The sequence below is a fragment of the Triticum urartu genome, chromosome 5 (assembly GCF_003073215.2).
Source record: "Triticum urartu cultivar G1812 chromosome 5, Tu2.1, whole genome shotgun sequence".
NCBI lineage: Eukaryota > Viridiplantae > Streptophyta > Magnoliopsida > Poales > Poaceae > Triticum > Triticum urartu.
This window is the reverse complement of record NC_053026.1, coordinates 469,862,308-469,876,824: the sequence shown is the minus strand read 5'-3', so window position 1 is coordinate 469,876,824 and position 14,517 is coordinate 469,862,308.

The following is a 14,517-nucleotide window of genomic DNA, read 5'->3' as shown; positions in this document are numbered from 1 at the left end:
ATCAACCGTCTTCAGAATTCAAAGGAAATTTGGGATACTTTGATTGATATGCACGAAGGTACCGACTCCGTCAAGGAATCCAAGTTGGATGTGCTTCAAAGTCAACTTGACAAGTTCAAAATGAAGGATGGTGAAGGTGTCGCTGAAATGTACTCTAGGCTTGCTCTTATCACAAATGAGATTGCCGGCTTAGGAAGTGAAGAGATGACCGACAAATTCATCATCAAGAAGATCCTAAGAGCCTTGGATGGAAAATACGATACCGTATGCACATTGATCCAAATGATGCCAAATTACAAAGATCTCAAGCTAACGGAAGTCATTGGAAGAATTGTTGCTCATGAGATGTCACTCAAGCATAAGGAGGAGCTCCATAACAAGTCAAGTGGTGCTTACAAAGCCTCATGTGAAGCTCCCACATCATCAAGTGAGAAACAAACCTTCAATGAAGAATTGAGCCTAATGGTGAACTTCAACAAGTTCTACAAGAATAGAAGCAAAGAGAGAAGTTCCAAGTCAAGGTCCTGCAATGACAAAAGATCTTCTAGTCGAGAGCGAAACTACTACAATTGTGGAAGACCCAGACACTACTCCAATGAGTGTACGGCTCCCCACGCGAGAAGAGAAGATTCTCCCAAAAGAAGAAGTAGAAGAGAAGAATCACCATCGAGGGAGAGAAGGAGTAGGGATGATCGTTATGAATGAAGACCCTCCCGGAGAAGCAAGGATTCGGAAAGGAAGGACAAGTCATCAAGGAGCTACACAAAACGAACACATCAAGCTCATGTTGGTGAATGGGTATCCGGCTCCGACTCCGACAATGACTCCGAGAGAAGCTATCACTCTGACTCCGAATATACTCAAGATGAAGGTGTTGCCGGTCTAGCACTTGTGTCAACCAACTCCTATTACATATTTGATTCACCAAATGAAGGAATTGGAAGATGCTTCATGGCTAAAGGCCCAAAGGTATCACACCCCGAGTATGTTGATTTCAATAGTAATGAAGATGACTTGTTAGGTGATGATGATTTACTTTTTGACAACTCTAGTGATGAATACTATGATGAAACGTTAATTAATCATGCTAATCAAGATGAAACGAATGACAATGATAAGGAGAAGATTGAGTCTCTAACTAAAGAACTAAACACTCTTAAGTTAGCTCATGAAACTATCTTAGGAGATCATCGAGAACTTTTAAGGACTCATGAGAAATTACGATTTGAGAAGCTCAATCTTGAGCAAGAGCATGAGTTCTTAAAGGCAATCAATGATGATCTTCGCAAGAAAAGTTCTTCTTACATTGCCAAGCGTTTACTCTTATCCACTTACATGCCTCAAGTCAAGTCTAGTAACAAGAACAAGAAGGATTCTTCTTCTAGTAGTAACAATAATCATGCTAAATCCAATATTGTTGCTTCTAGTAGTTCTCTTGATTCCACTAATGATTCTCTTAGCCAAGTTACACTTGATCAAGAAAATAGCTTATTGAAGGGAATCATAGAGAAAGGTGTTTACAAGAGCCTTGCCGGGAGTAAGCAATTTGAGGAAATTGTACGCAAGCAAGGAAGGCACCGGAAGAATCAGGGTATTGGTTTTGAACGAAAGTTCAATGCCAATGGAGTTGAGTGGAAAGAAGATCAATACCCCAAGACAAAGTTTGTTCCTCAACAAGAGAAGTATGATCCTACTTCTTTCAAGGGGACACAAGCTCAAGATGATCTTCCACCACAAGACCATAAGGAAAAAGGCAAGGACAAAGTTCAAGAGGAAATTGATGCATTTGAAGAAGCTCCTAAGGCCTTGGTCAAGTGGGTTCCCAAGACTACATCAAGCTCCACTTCATCAAGTACAACTACAACTCCGAGGATTCCCATCAAGATGGTATGGATCCCGAAGAAGAAGAACTAGAGAGTTCTTGAGGGTGACTCCGCCAACATACTTCACTCTTATCATTTTGGCAAGAACAAGTGCAATCAACTTCCACATCTTGCACTAGTTCAAGGAGTCACAAACCCTCTTGTTGGTAAGACAAGGGACAAGTTAACCTAATGCTCTCATAGACATCATCTTGTGTGTGCATCACTCTATGTCTATGGATATCCTTGTTTGTTCCTTGTGGGACTAACCCGTGTAGGTATTGAAAGTGCAACTCACTCCAAAGGATAGCTCCGAATGATCTATGTCAACTTAGAGCATCCACATCTTCAACACCTACATGAAGTCATTGTCGGTGTCAAAATCGACAGATCTCGGGTAGGGGGTCCCGAACTGTGCGTCTAGGCCGGATGGTAACAGGAGGCAAGGGACACAATGTTTTACCCAGGTTCGGGCCCTCTTGATGGAGGTAAAACCCTACATCCTGCTTGATTGATATTGATGATATGGGTAGTACAAGAGTAGATCTACCATGAGATCAGAGAGGCTAAACCCTAGAAGCTAGCCTATGGTATGATTCTTGTATGTGATCTATTGACTAGCCTAGCCCTAGTTTATATAATGCACCAGAGGCCTAGGATAACAAGAGTCCTAGCCGAATACGCCGGTGGGGAAGGAATCCTTGTCTTGATCACCAAGTCTTGTTGAATCTTCCTTGTATGCGGCAGGTGTCCGGACTGGCCCATGAGTATACGGCCATGGGGGTCCTCGGCCCAATCCAACTGATCGGGAGACGACGTGATGAGTACCCCCTAGTCCAGGACACCGTCAGTAGCCCCCTGAACCGGTCTTCAAGTTAGGGACGCTCCTCGATTCTTCCGAACTGCTCTTCATCTTCGGTTGTCGGTCTTGAAAACTGGTTCAACAAATCTTCTCATCTTCGATCTTGAGGATCGCCGAAATGCATTCGACGAGTTTATACGTCGGGTATCCGAGGAGCCCCTTTAGGTTTCCGGCCTTTATCAATGCCTTGTTATTTTTATGCCACACCTCGGGTTTGAAGTTGTTCTCGGGAGGCAGTGTCCTCTTGCGTCCGAGCTCCAACACCGGACTGCATTCGAGGTATCTTTTGCAGATGAGCACCAACGCCGGACCGCTTCCGAGCTCCAACGCCGAAATGTATCCGAGCTCCAACACTGGACTATATCCGAGCTCCAACGCCGGACTGTCATAAATCACCTTGGTTCAAAAAAGTTGAAGGAGTTTAGCCGAGCTTAATGCCGGAAATGCCCTCTATGGAGCCAGCCATTAGCGCCCGAGCTTTATGCCGGACTGCTTCCGAGGTGGTGCACCACCCCGACTGTGGGCCGATTTTTTGTCAATATTTTTGATTGGTGCAATTTATTCTCTGCCGAGATATATAGCCAGTAGCCCTCAAGGTGTGTATCGGTCTAAAACCCGAGATGCACCTCAAGGATGACGTAAGACCGCTGATCCCACTAGCCGCTGAGACTCAGGTTGATTTGCAAAATCAGCCTGAGGATCAAGTCCTAGCTCGGCAGAATACTTCGGGACACAAAAAGCGGCGTGCTCAGTGCGGTCGACCAACCTGAGGATCAAAATCTCCTCAGAAACTATATTGCACATAAAATTTTCTGCATTGGACAGGCAATGCAGTAGCCCCTGAGACACTGGTCGGGTGGCAACGCCAGATCAGGGGATCGATGTGCCCCTTTAATATTTGTAAATAATAAGCCTGAAGCCCAGTAGCCCCCGAGCCTTAATGCGGGCACGGGTGGCCGAATTAAGGATCGATATCCATAGTAAAATCACAAATTGTGTGTAATGACTCTATGTATCCAAGTACTTTACGTCATTAATGCTCGGATCCGCATTGTACAAAACTTTGTTGACCGACCATCGGCTTCCACCTCCTCGGCCAGTAGCCGAGGAGTGTTTGTCCTACTTTATAAAGCCTTTATATGGGCAAAGATTTACGACAAACAAGGCAATCTGGCCATACGGTTTTATAAACAAAGGTACGCAGAGAGATATGTTATATTACTGTTTAACATAAGAAATGTCTTTCAAAGAAAATAGTCCCGCTATCGGTTCCTTTCTTTGGGTTGTCATGCTAAGCATGATCATGCAGCCTCAGCTCTAGTGTAAGAGCAAAATATCAAGGATTTAGTTTGGGAGGCCAGTTAATAGCCCCCGGTAGTGTTCGACGACAGTCGAGGTCAAGCCGTAAACACTTCGGCCATTGTTATGAATGGCCCGTCATTTAACACAGTCATCGGATCGCTGACCAGTTTACGCTTATTATGACAGTCAGTTTTCGGCTTTCTCCACTGAGGTGCTTAACCGTGTGAGCTGGAAGCACAATCGCAGTGGTTCTCCCTTTGCACGCCTAGCCGAACAAAGCGGAACGTAGGAAGCAGGTGCAGGAGCCGGGCAACTCAACTATTGACCGAAGACACAATTCGAAACTGATGCATATATAGCAATATCCGAGAATATTTTTGCCGAATCTCTAAAGGTGTTCGGCGTTGCACTGCGAGACTTGTGCTGAAAACACACAAATAGTTTAAAAGTGTCATAAGCTTGGAAAACCAAAAAACGTCAGTAAAAACTTGACGTCCAAACAAGATCAAGTGTTCGGTGCCAATCCGAAAATTGGGGAAAAACCGTGCTTCTGTCATGCATTAATATTACACATCCGGTCTCAAGACTTCAAGCGGGTCAGGCAACGGCTGCAGCCTCCTATCCTGAAGGCGGAGTGCTTCTCATTAGACCAGTTTAGCGAACTAAACTCGAGCGGTCGCTAGAGAGAAAATGGGTTATCTGGCTATTGACCACACACTCACGTCGAAAAAGGAGCGATAGAAAAAGACTTTGCAACGACCAAGAAGAAAACACATTTACTATAAAATAGCTCATATAAATTTTAAGATCCCCCAAGTGACTTGGGTAAAAGATTTTATGTATAATGATTGTATGTACCGAAGTACTTATATCATATCTTTGTTCAACCGAACTTTAAACGTGTCTTAACCGACCGTTGGCTTCTCCCTCTTCGGTCAAGGACCGAAAAGTGTTATGTACTCCACCTGTCGAGAGTATCGACAGTGTTTCCGATAACCAGGAAACCGGGCCATAAGGCTGTAACAGACAAAGCGCGCTCAAGGAACTTATGCTATATTACAGACGAAGTGTAAGAAGCATCTTCGAAGAAAATAGTACCCCCACCGATACCTTTCTTCGGTGCTCATTATTACTATGAGACTTGTGCAATAGATTTTTTGTACTCATGAGTTCCGTTGTGTGCCAACCATGATTGAAAACAATAAGAGCGCTAGCTTTCGGCTTCACCCAGTCTGAGGTCAGAGCTCGGAGGACCCGGTCGTGACAATCGCAGACGTGCTCCCTTTACTCCCTAGCCAAACAATTGGGAACATAGGGGTAAGCACAGGAGCCAGGCAACCCAGCTTGCAAATCGCTTAAGTCAATATGGTGCATATTGTGGCGTAATACACGAACAAGGAACGAAGCCGTACAAGTATAATCATATGCAAGAGGAAAAGCTTCATAAAGGAAGACCCCAAATAAACGGGGTATTGTTTTGACTGGGAATAAATGGGGTATTTGAATATGTGTGTCACAAACAAAGTTTGGACAAGGAAATTTTTTACAAGCAACTTTTTTCAAAAAAGTATAATGCTTGGTCGAACCGAACACAAGTTAAAAATTAAAACTTTGAGCATGAAAGCGACTTAGCTGGTTAATGTGTTCGGCATTGATGACGCGGTCCAAGCTTGATGCGGGACGAGGTTCCATCCCCCAAGCCGGTCCCGAGGTGGTGGAGCGGAGAGCTCGACACGCCGAAGTGGTGACATAGCACGGTCAATGTGGACCGGCAGAATGATGCCGAAGTCCCCGGATCATTTTCCTGTGCACAAAAAATAGTGCAAATCGGAGATAATAGTAATAATAATTAAAAAAAATCGTTGCATAATAAATAATTTATGCAAAGTGAGTAATAAAAGAAATATGGCCTAGCGCCAAAGTCAATGTCGATGCAGGGCGTCGGCGTGATGCGGTAAAGGCGTGGCAAAGCCTGAATTCATAGGTCGGTTCGAGTTCCGGATGCGGCGTTCGCCGGACTATGTACGGAAACTGACCGAACCACCACGTGACCGTCGTTAATGCGGCCATCATTTGATAGACCTGTGTACAGATGATGGACAAACCAGAGTAATAATTCCTTGGGAAAAATAAACCCAAACAAGCAAAAAATACTAAGATTAATAGCACCTCGTTTATTTGTTGTAGCAATCCGAAGAAAGGTGATTCCCAAAATTGGGACTCGATCCGCACACCCATTGCCTGATGCGCGATAAAGCGATGGTATGGTGATGCTGGCCAAGGTTGGCTCGTAGAGGCAAAGCCCTCAGTCCAGCTATCATGACGGAGCTGGTCGGCTAGTGGCGCCGAAGTCTCCGGAGTAGGTTGATGAAGAGATGGCAAAGCCCCCGGTCCAGCCGAGATGTCGAAGCCTCGATGTCAGCCGATGAGTCAAAGTAGGTCGGCGTGATGGACACCAGCTTGAAGAAGCAATAGTGCGGCCCTGCCGATGCAGGTCGTGACGTGGTCGATGCCAGCTTGATGAAGTGACTGTGCGGCGATGCCGGTATGCCCGCTTCATGTAATCCGTGGGGCGGCGATGTTGGTGATGATTTATCCTTCGCGATGTCGGACTCTTGTTCAGTTTGCCGAGATGATGATCCGAAGAAGTTGAGTTCGGCTCAATAAAGTGATGACGTGTCTAGCACAGGTCGGCAGCCTTGGAGCAATATCGCCGGACTGGTTTGACACCAGCATGATGATGAAGGCGACCTCAGGGGAGGCTTAAAAATTTACGGGCGTGTGTTTAAAAACAACGCACAATACCCTAGAAGAGAATTCCTCTAAAAAGGTTGTCCAATGTCACGTTCATAAAGAAACATGAATTCGGGTCGGATCCGTATTCGTGCAGAAAATGGATCCGAAAATTGATCCACTCATCGGAAGGTTTCCGGAGTTTGAACCATCGGATCGAGATGAAATTTGGAGGGTGGTAGATATGGAAATTCCGCAGTAGATGAACGGTTGGATCTTCCAAGGGACCTCCGAGCTAGGCTCTGGAGACCACGCCCTAAACTCGTCCAGATTCTCGTCCAGATTTGATAGGGCTCCGGTATATCGTAGATTGTCGGAGATTCCTCCATCGGAACTCGACAAAATTTTGCATTCCTATTGTAGACTCAATTCCGCACAATTCCACCAAAGGGATCGTCAAAGCGATGCTCTAAGAGGCCTAGGATAACAAGAGTCCTAGCCGAATACGCCGGTGGGGGAGGAGTCCTTGTCTTGATCACCAAGTCTTGTTCAATCTTCCTTGTACGCGGCACCTGTCCGGACTGGCCCATGAGTATACGGCCATGGGGGTCCTCGGCCCAATCCAACTGATCGGGAGACAACGTGATGAGTACCCCCTAGTCCAGGACACCGTCAGTCATCATCGACAAAACCCAAGGTTAGTTCATCCCTCTTAGAGGGGATATCACATCTAGGGGGAGCTTTGCTCTAACAATTGAGTTAAAGCAACTCTAATGGTGTGAACACAACAACGCTTTATGTAAAAGTGGTAACCCCACTTGTGATTAAACAATGAGTATGACATATGATCAAATGTTCTCATTTGACTCCTAAGTCAATATACTCATATATAGGTGACCTAGTCATCGCTAATTGCTTGATAGATGCTAGAATTGTTTATGCATGCTTTGCCACATATTTCATTTGTCATTTTATTGTGTGAGCATGTTGGTTGCATAATTTACTCATTCGAGGACATCCACTTGTTGTTTTGATTGATTGGTTTCCTTTTTTTAGCCAAGTGGATGGACAAGAATGCCTAAGAACCTTCTCTAGCTATCTATGCTTTTATCGTCTCAAACTCTATTCATGCTGCATCACAAAGTTTGATCAAGTTAGATTCGAACCACTATGTGTGAGGAGCACTCGGAGTCCCCGATTCGTCACAGACTTAAACTTCCAAAACTTCTTTATGTGTTTCGGTCTGACCGGTTCATCCATTTTTGTCATATCGAGATCACTAAGTCGATCTAGGTTTTCAATCTCGGTGCAACCGATTCGAACTTTTTGGTCACACTGAGTTTCAGTAACTGCTTGCAGTTATGAATCTCGGTGCCACCGAGTTGTTCCACTCGATCACACCGATAGGGTCAGGCTATATATATCCACGGGTCAAATTTTGGAAAACTCTCCGAACCTCCTTGCCCGCGCTTAGCCTGCTCTGCCTCCTTGGGTCTTCGGATCATCCTCCTCGTCGCCAGCCGCCTCCTGTCGCTGGTCTCCGCCGCTGTCAACGGGATCGTCTCCGCCGTTCCCGCCGTAGCAAGTTCATCGCCGAACTAGGGTATGGACTTGAACTTTGTGTTGTTCTAACTCCAATTCCCTAGCACATTGCTTTGCCATGTATCTTGCCACAATTGAGATCGTTCTATCCATCGAAAACACTTCGTAGTTTAGTCGTGAATTGAAAATTTAGGGTTAGATTTCCGCCGAAACCATCTCGGACCGACCGAGTTGATGAAATCGGTTCCACCGATTTGGCTCAGGCCATTGCACATGTGATTCTCGTTCTAACCGAGAATTGCAAATCGATGTGACCGAATTCAGCACTTTGTGAAACCCTACCAGTCTCGGTGCCACCGAACTGTGACTCGGTCTGACCGACTTCACTAGTTTAGGTTCCAAAAGCTGCTTCGGTATCACCGAGTTTGCAAATCGGTAGATCCAAAATGCTTTCTGTGGAAAACTAAAACTAAGTTTTTTATTCATTCTTTTGCAAAAACATCTATACTTTGTGATGCTCATCCACTCTACCTCATCTATAATCTATTCACAGGGTCTGTTGTTAGTGTTTGCATCATGTCAGATCAGAGTGACAGTCAGAACAAGTCAGAGGAGCAGGTTCACTTGAGTGAGGGCACTAGTCCCTCTAGCAGCTCAGATGATGGCAGCAGGAGCACACCCAGCAATCTGCCAAAGGTTGCCATAAGGGCCAGCAAGAAAAGAACCTCGGAGTCAGAGGATGAGGACTATGTGCCTGAGGAGGAAGAAACCACCTCAAAGAGGAAAGTCCTGAAGAAGGAATATGGCACAGCTGCTGCCACCAAGTCAGGGATGAAGCAAAAGGTTCCTGCCAAGAGAGCTCCAATGTCTAAAGCCAGAGCATCCACTCAGGAGACTTTGGGATCTGCACCCAAAGAGCAGGTTGCGGCAGAAAAGAAAAGGAAAGAGAGGGTCAAGAAGACCACTGCCAGAGTGCTTTGGAGATCTTCAATCATGAAAGACTCTGAAGAAGAGGAAGAGGAAGAGGATGCTGCACCAGCATCCAAAGCTCAAAAGCTTATGGGAGTTGCCATAAGATCAGGGGTTGCTCCATCTAAGCCCAAAGGAACTCCTAAGCCAACTGCTCCAAAACCCAAAACTGCACCCAAGAGGAGCACCGGGAACATCCCAGCAGCAGAGAAGAACAAGGCCCCAATGCCTGAAGCTGCAATGGAAGAAGAAGATGATTTTGTTGTCTTGAGGAAATTGAAGCCAAAATTCCAGACCACAATGATGCTCATCCAGTTGCATAGAACATGAAAGTCAGGAAGGACTTTGTTCTAAGGCTCTGGAGAGAGTCTGATCCATATGCCACCAGGAGAAGGACTGCTGTGGACTACAGATTCCATACAAAGGAACAGCAGGACTTCTATGAGACCATCTTGCTTGACAAGAAGCCCATAGTGTGTGACATGATATGGGTTGATTGGTCATTCATTAAGGAAAACGAGGATCACTTCCCTGGTGTATATGACAGCTTCAAGGCTTGTGGAGTTGATGAGTTTGTGGCTCAGAAGCTCACAAAATGGAATGATGAGCTCATCATGCAGTTCTACTCCACAGCTCACTTCTACCCAGATGGAAGGATTGCCTGGATGTCTGAAGGTACTAGGTACCAGTCCACAGTTGCAGAATGGGCTAAGTTGATCAATGCCCCAGAAGAGAGTGAAGATGACTTGGATGTCTATGCCAACAAGAAGAAGGATCACAACACCATGGCACACATGTACAAGGAGATCCCAGATGCTGCTCTTGAGACACACAAGTTTGGATCTGTACATTACCTTCTGTCAGGCTTGCCAACCATCAACTGGATCCCCAGGCACACTCTCTTGCCAAAGTCAGGTGATCACAAGATGATCAGAGGCCATGCAATTAACTTGCTTCACATCTTTGATGTTCCATAGAAGTTCAAAGTCACGAGCCTAATAGTGGAAACCATAAAGAGGACAGCTGTAGATCAGAAGAGGAGTTGTGGGTATGCCCCACGGATCCAGGAGCTGATCAACTCCAAGATGGGCACTGGCACATATCTGTTGGACAAGGAGCACCTGCCCATCTACCCAGACTTTGAGGACAACACTGTGGTGATGGGTGAAAATGAACCATCTTCTGTGCATGCACAAGCCAAGAAGGAGAAGGCAAAGGCTGAAAAGGCTGCAAGAATGCCAACTACTGAAGAAGCATCCTCGGTATCTTCTAAAGAGCAAGCAAGATCAGCTTGGCTACTTGATTGCGTCCACTCTGAGGATTGAGAAGGGACTGGCCACCCTGACTTAAAACCAGGAGAGCTTGGAGAGGATCATGGAGCAGAAGTTCTATGACTTAGATGTGAAGGTCACTGAGATCCAGTCAGTCGTTGAGAAACTTCAGGATGAAGTGGAGGAGAAGAAGGGCAAGACAACCACTGATGCTTTTGCTAGAGTGCCCAGAGGTCAGAGGTCTGCTGCAGTGCCTATTCCAGACACCAGAGCTACTTCATTTGCACCAGCTACAGCTTCAGTGCCACCGGCTCTAGCACCTACTCCACCAGCTCCATATACATCAACTGATGCCTTCGTTCTTGGAGTTCTGTCTACACCACCACCTGAAGATCAAGCCTGAGTGTCGATCTAGCACTATGCATTTTTTATGAACTTTTTGGTAACTTGTTGTCAAAGGGGGAGAAAATGTATAGATCATAGGCTTTAAGAGAGAGTGTTGCTTTTTATTCTCTCTTCTTGTTTGGTGGTTAAACTTCATTTATTTGCTTGGTTGAGATACTTTATACTTTTTGCTTGCTTGGATGATCATGTGTTTGATCATATGCTACCTTAATGCTTGTTGGATGACATTATCCTTTTATATGATCATTCACTTTGCTTGGTGATGAGTGCATGTATTTTAATTATTATCATTTTGAGCGCTCCACCAAGATGTATGTGACATGGAAGAGTAACCCATGATCCTAACTCCTTGTGCATTTGCAGTCCAAAGCAAATCTTAAACTATGCACAAATTTAGGGAGAGCTCTTGCTTTTCACATACTTCTCAAAGCGACAATGTTTTTCACTCTTATTATGATTTGCCAAAACTTTGATCTATATGTTGTCATCAATTACCAAAAAGGGGGAGATTGAAAGTGCAACTATCCCTAGGTGGTTTTGGTAATTCCTAACAACATATAGCTCATTGAGCTAATGCTATTTCAAGATTAATATCTCAGGAAAGCTCAATGATTGGCACGGCATGGATGAGAAAAGTGGACCCCTCAAAATGCTAAGGACAAAGGATTGGCTCAAGCTCAAATCTCAAGACTCTACATTTTCTATTTTAGTGATCCAAGATCACATTGAGTCTATAGGAAAAGCCAATACTATCAAGGAGGGATGAGGTGTTGCCTAATGAGGTTCTTGCTCAAAATGCTTAGTGATATGCTCCAAAACCCTCAACTACTTTCTCACATCCACATATGACCTAAACCAAAAGTTAAACTCAGCCCCACCGATTCTTTCTATACGGCGCCACCGAGTTTCAAATGTCATAGCCACTGCCACAAACCCTAGGCAAATCGGTCTCACCGATAGGGATCTCGGTATCACCGAGATGGGGTTGTAATCTCTCTGTTTCCCTTCGTAACATTTCGGTCTCACCGAGATGAGCGATCGGTCCCACCTAGATTGCAATGTAAACTCTCTATTTTCCCTTCATAACGTTTCGGTCTCACCGAAATGAGCGATCGGTCCCACCGAGTTTAGCTGACCAACTCTCTGGTTAGCTTATTACCAAAATCGGTCTCACCGAGTTTGTGTAATCGGTCTCACCGAGATTACGTTATGCCCTAACCCTAATCATATTTGTCCTACCGAGTTGCATGTCGGTCACACCGAAAACCCTAACGGTCACTAGCTTTGCTGAATCGGTCCGACCGAGTTTAACCATTCGGTCCCACCGAGTTTGGAAAGTTATGTGTAACGGTTAGATTTTGTGTGGAGGCTATATATACCCCTCCACCTCCTCTTCACCCGTGGAGAGAGCCATCGGAACAAACCTACACTTCCAACCTATATTTTCTGAGAGAGAGAACCACCTACACTTGTGTTGAGACCAAGATATTCCATTCCTACCATATGAATCTTGATCTCTAGCCTTCCCCAAGTTGCTTTCTACTCAAATCTTCTTTCCACCAAATCCATATCCTGTGAGAGAGAGTTGAGTGTTGTGGAGACTATCATTTGAAGCACAAGAGCAAGGAGTTCACCATCAACACACCATTTGTTACTTCTTGGAGAGTGGTGTCTCCTAGATTGGCTAGGTGTCACTTGGGAGCCTCCGACAAGATTGTGGAGTTGAACCAAGGAGTTTGTAAGGGCAAGGAGATCGCCTACTTCGTGAAGATCTACAGCTAGTGAGGCAAGTCCTTCGTGGGCGATGGCCATGGTGGGATAGACAAGGTCGCTTCTTCATGGACCCTTCGTGGGTGGAGCCCTCCGTGGACTCACGCAACCGTTACCCTTCGTGGGTTGAAGTCTCCATCAACGTGGATGTACGATAGCACCACCTATTGGAACCACGACAAAACATCCGTGTCTCCAATTGCGTTTGAATCCTCCGAACCCTCCCCTTTACATTCTTGCAAGTTGCATGCTTTACTTTCCGCTACTCATATACTCTTTGCATGCTTGCTTGAATTGTGTTAAGATTGCTTGACTTGTTCAAAGTTGCTAAAATCTGCCAAGAACTAAAATTGGGAAAAGACTAGATTTTTATTTGGTCAACTAGTCTAATCACCCCCTACCTCTAGACATACTTTCGATCCTACACTTTCTTTGGACATGTTATTTTGAGAAGACATGATTACTTGGTTAGTATGCTTGAAGTATTATTATTTTTATGTCAATATTAAACTTTTGTATTAAATCTTATGGATCTGAATATTCTTGCCACAATAAAGAGAACTACATGGATAAATATGTTAGGTAGCATTCCACATCAAAAATTCTGTTTTTATCATTTACCTACTCGAGGACGAGCAGGAATTAAGCTTGGGGATGCTAATACGTCTCCAACGTATCTATAATTTTTGATTGTTCCATGCTATTATATTATCAACCTTGGATGTTTTATATGCATTTATATGCTATTTTATATGATTTTTGGGACTAACCTATTAACCCAGAGCCTAGTGCCAGTTTCTGTTTTTCCCTTGTTTCGGTGTTTCGCGGAAAAGAAATATCAAACGGAGTCCAAACGGATTGAAACCTTTGGAAAAGTTATTTTTGGAAAGAAAGCAATACGGGAGACTTGGAGTGCACGTCAGGGGATCAACGAGGAGAGCACGAGGCAGGGGGCGTGCCCATCCCCCTGGGCGCGCCCTCCACCCTCGTGGGCCCCTCATGGCTCCCCTGATGTATTTCTTCCTCCTATATATATCCATATACCCTAAAAACTTCGGGGAGCACAATAGATCGGGAGTTCCGCCGCCAGAAGCCTCCGTAGCCACCGAAAACCAATCTAGACCCGTTCTGGCACCCTGCCGGAGGGGGAATCCCTCTTTGGTGGCCATCTTCATCATCCCGGTGCTCTCCATGACGAGGAGGGAGTAGTTCTCCCTCGGGGCTGAGGGTATGTACCAGTTGCTATGTGTTTGATCTCTCTCTCTCTCTCGTGTTCTTGAGGTGGTACGATCTTGATGTATCGCGAGCTTTGCTATTATAGTTGGATCTTATGATGTTTCTCCCCCTCTACTCTCTTGTAATGGATTGAGTTTTCCCTTTGAAGTTATCTTATCGGATTGAGTATTTAAGGATTTGAGAACACTTGATGTATGTCTTGCGTGGGATACCCGTGGTGACAATGGGGTATTCTATTGATCCACTTGATGTATGTTTTGGTGATCAACTTGCGGCTTCCGCCCATGAACCTATGCATAGGGGTTGGCACACATTTTCATCTTGACTCTCCGGTAGAAACTTTGGGGCACTCTTTGAGGTTCTATGTGTTGGTTGAATAGATGAATCTGAGATTGTGTGATGCATATCGTATAATCATACCCACGGATACTTGAGGTGACATTGGAGTATCTAGGTGACATTAGGGGTTTGGTTGATTTGTGTCTTAAGGTGTTATTCTAGTATGAACTCTAGGGCTGTTTGTGACACTTATAGGAATATCCCAACGGATTGATTGGAAAGAATA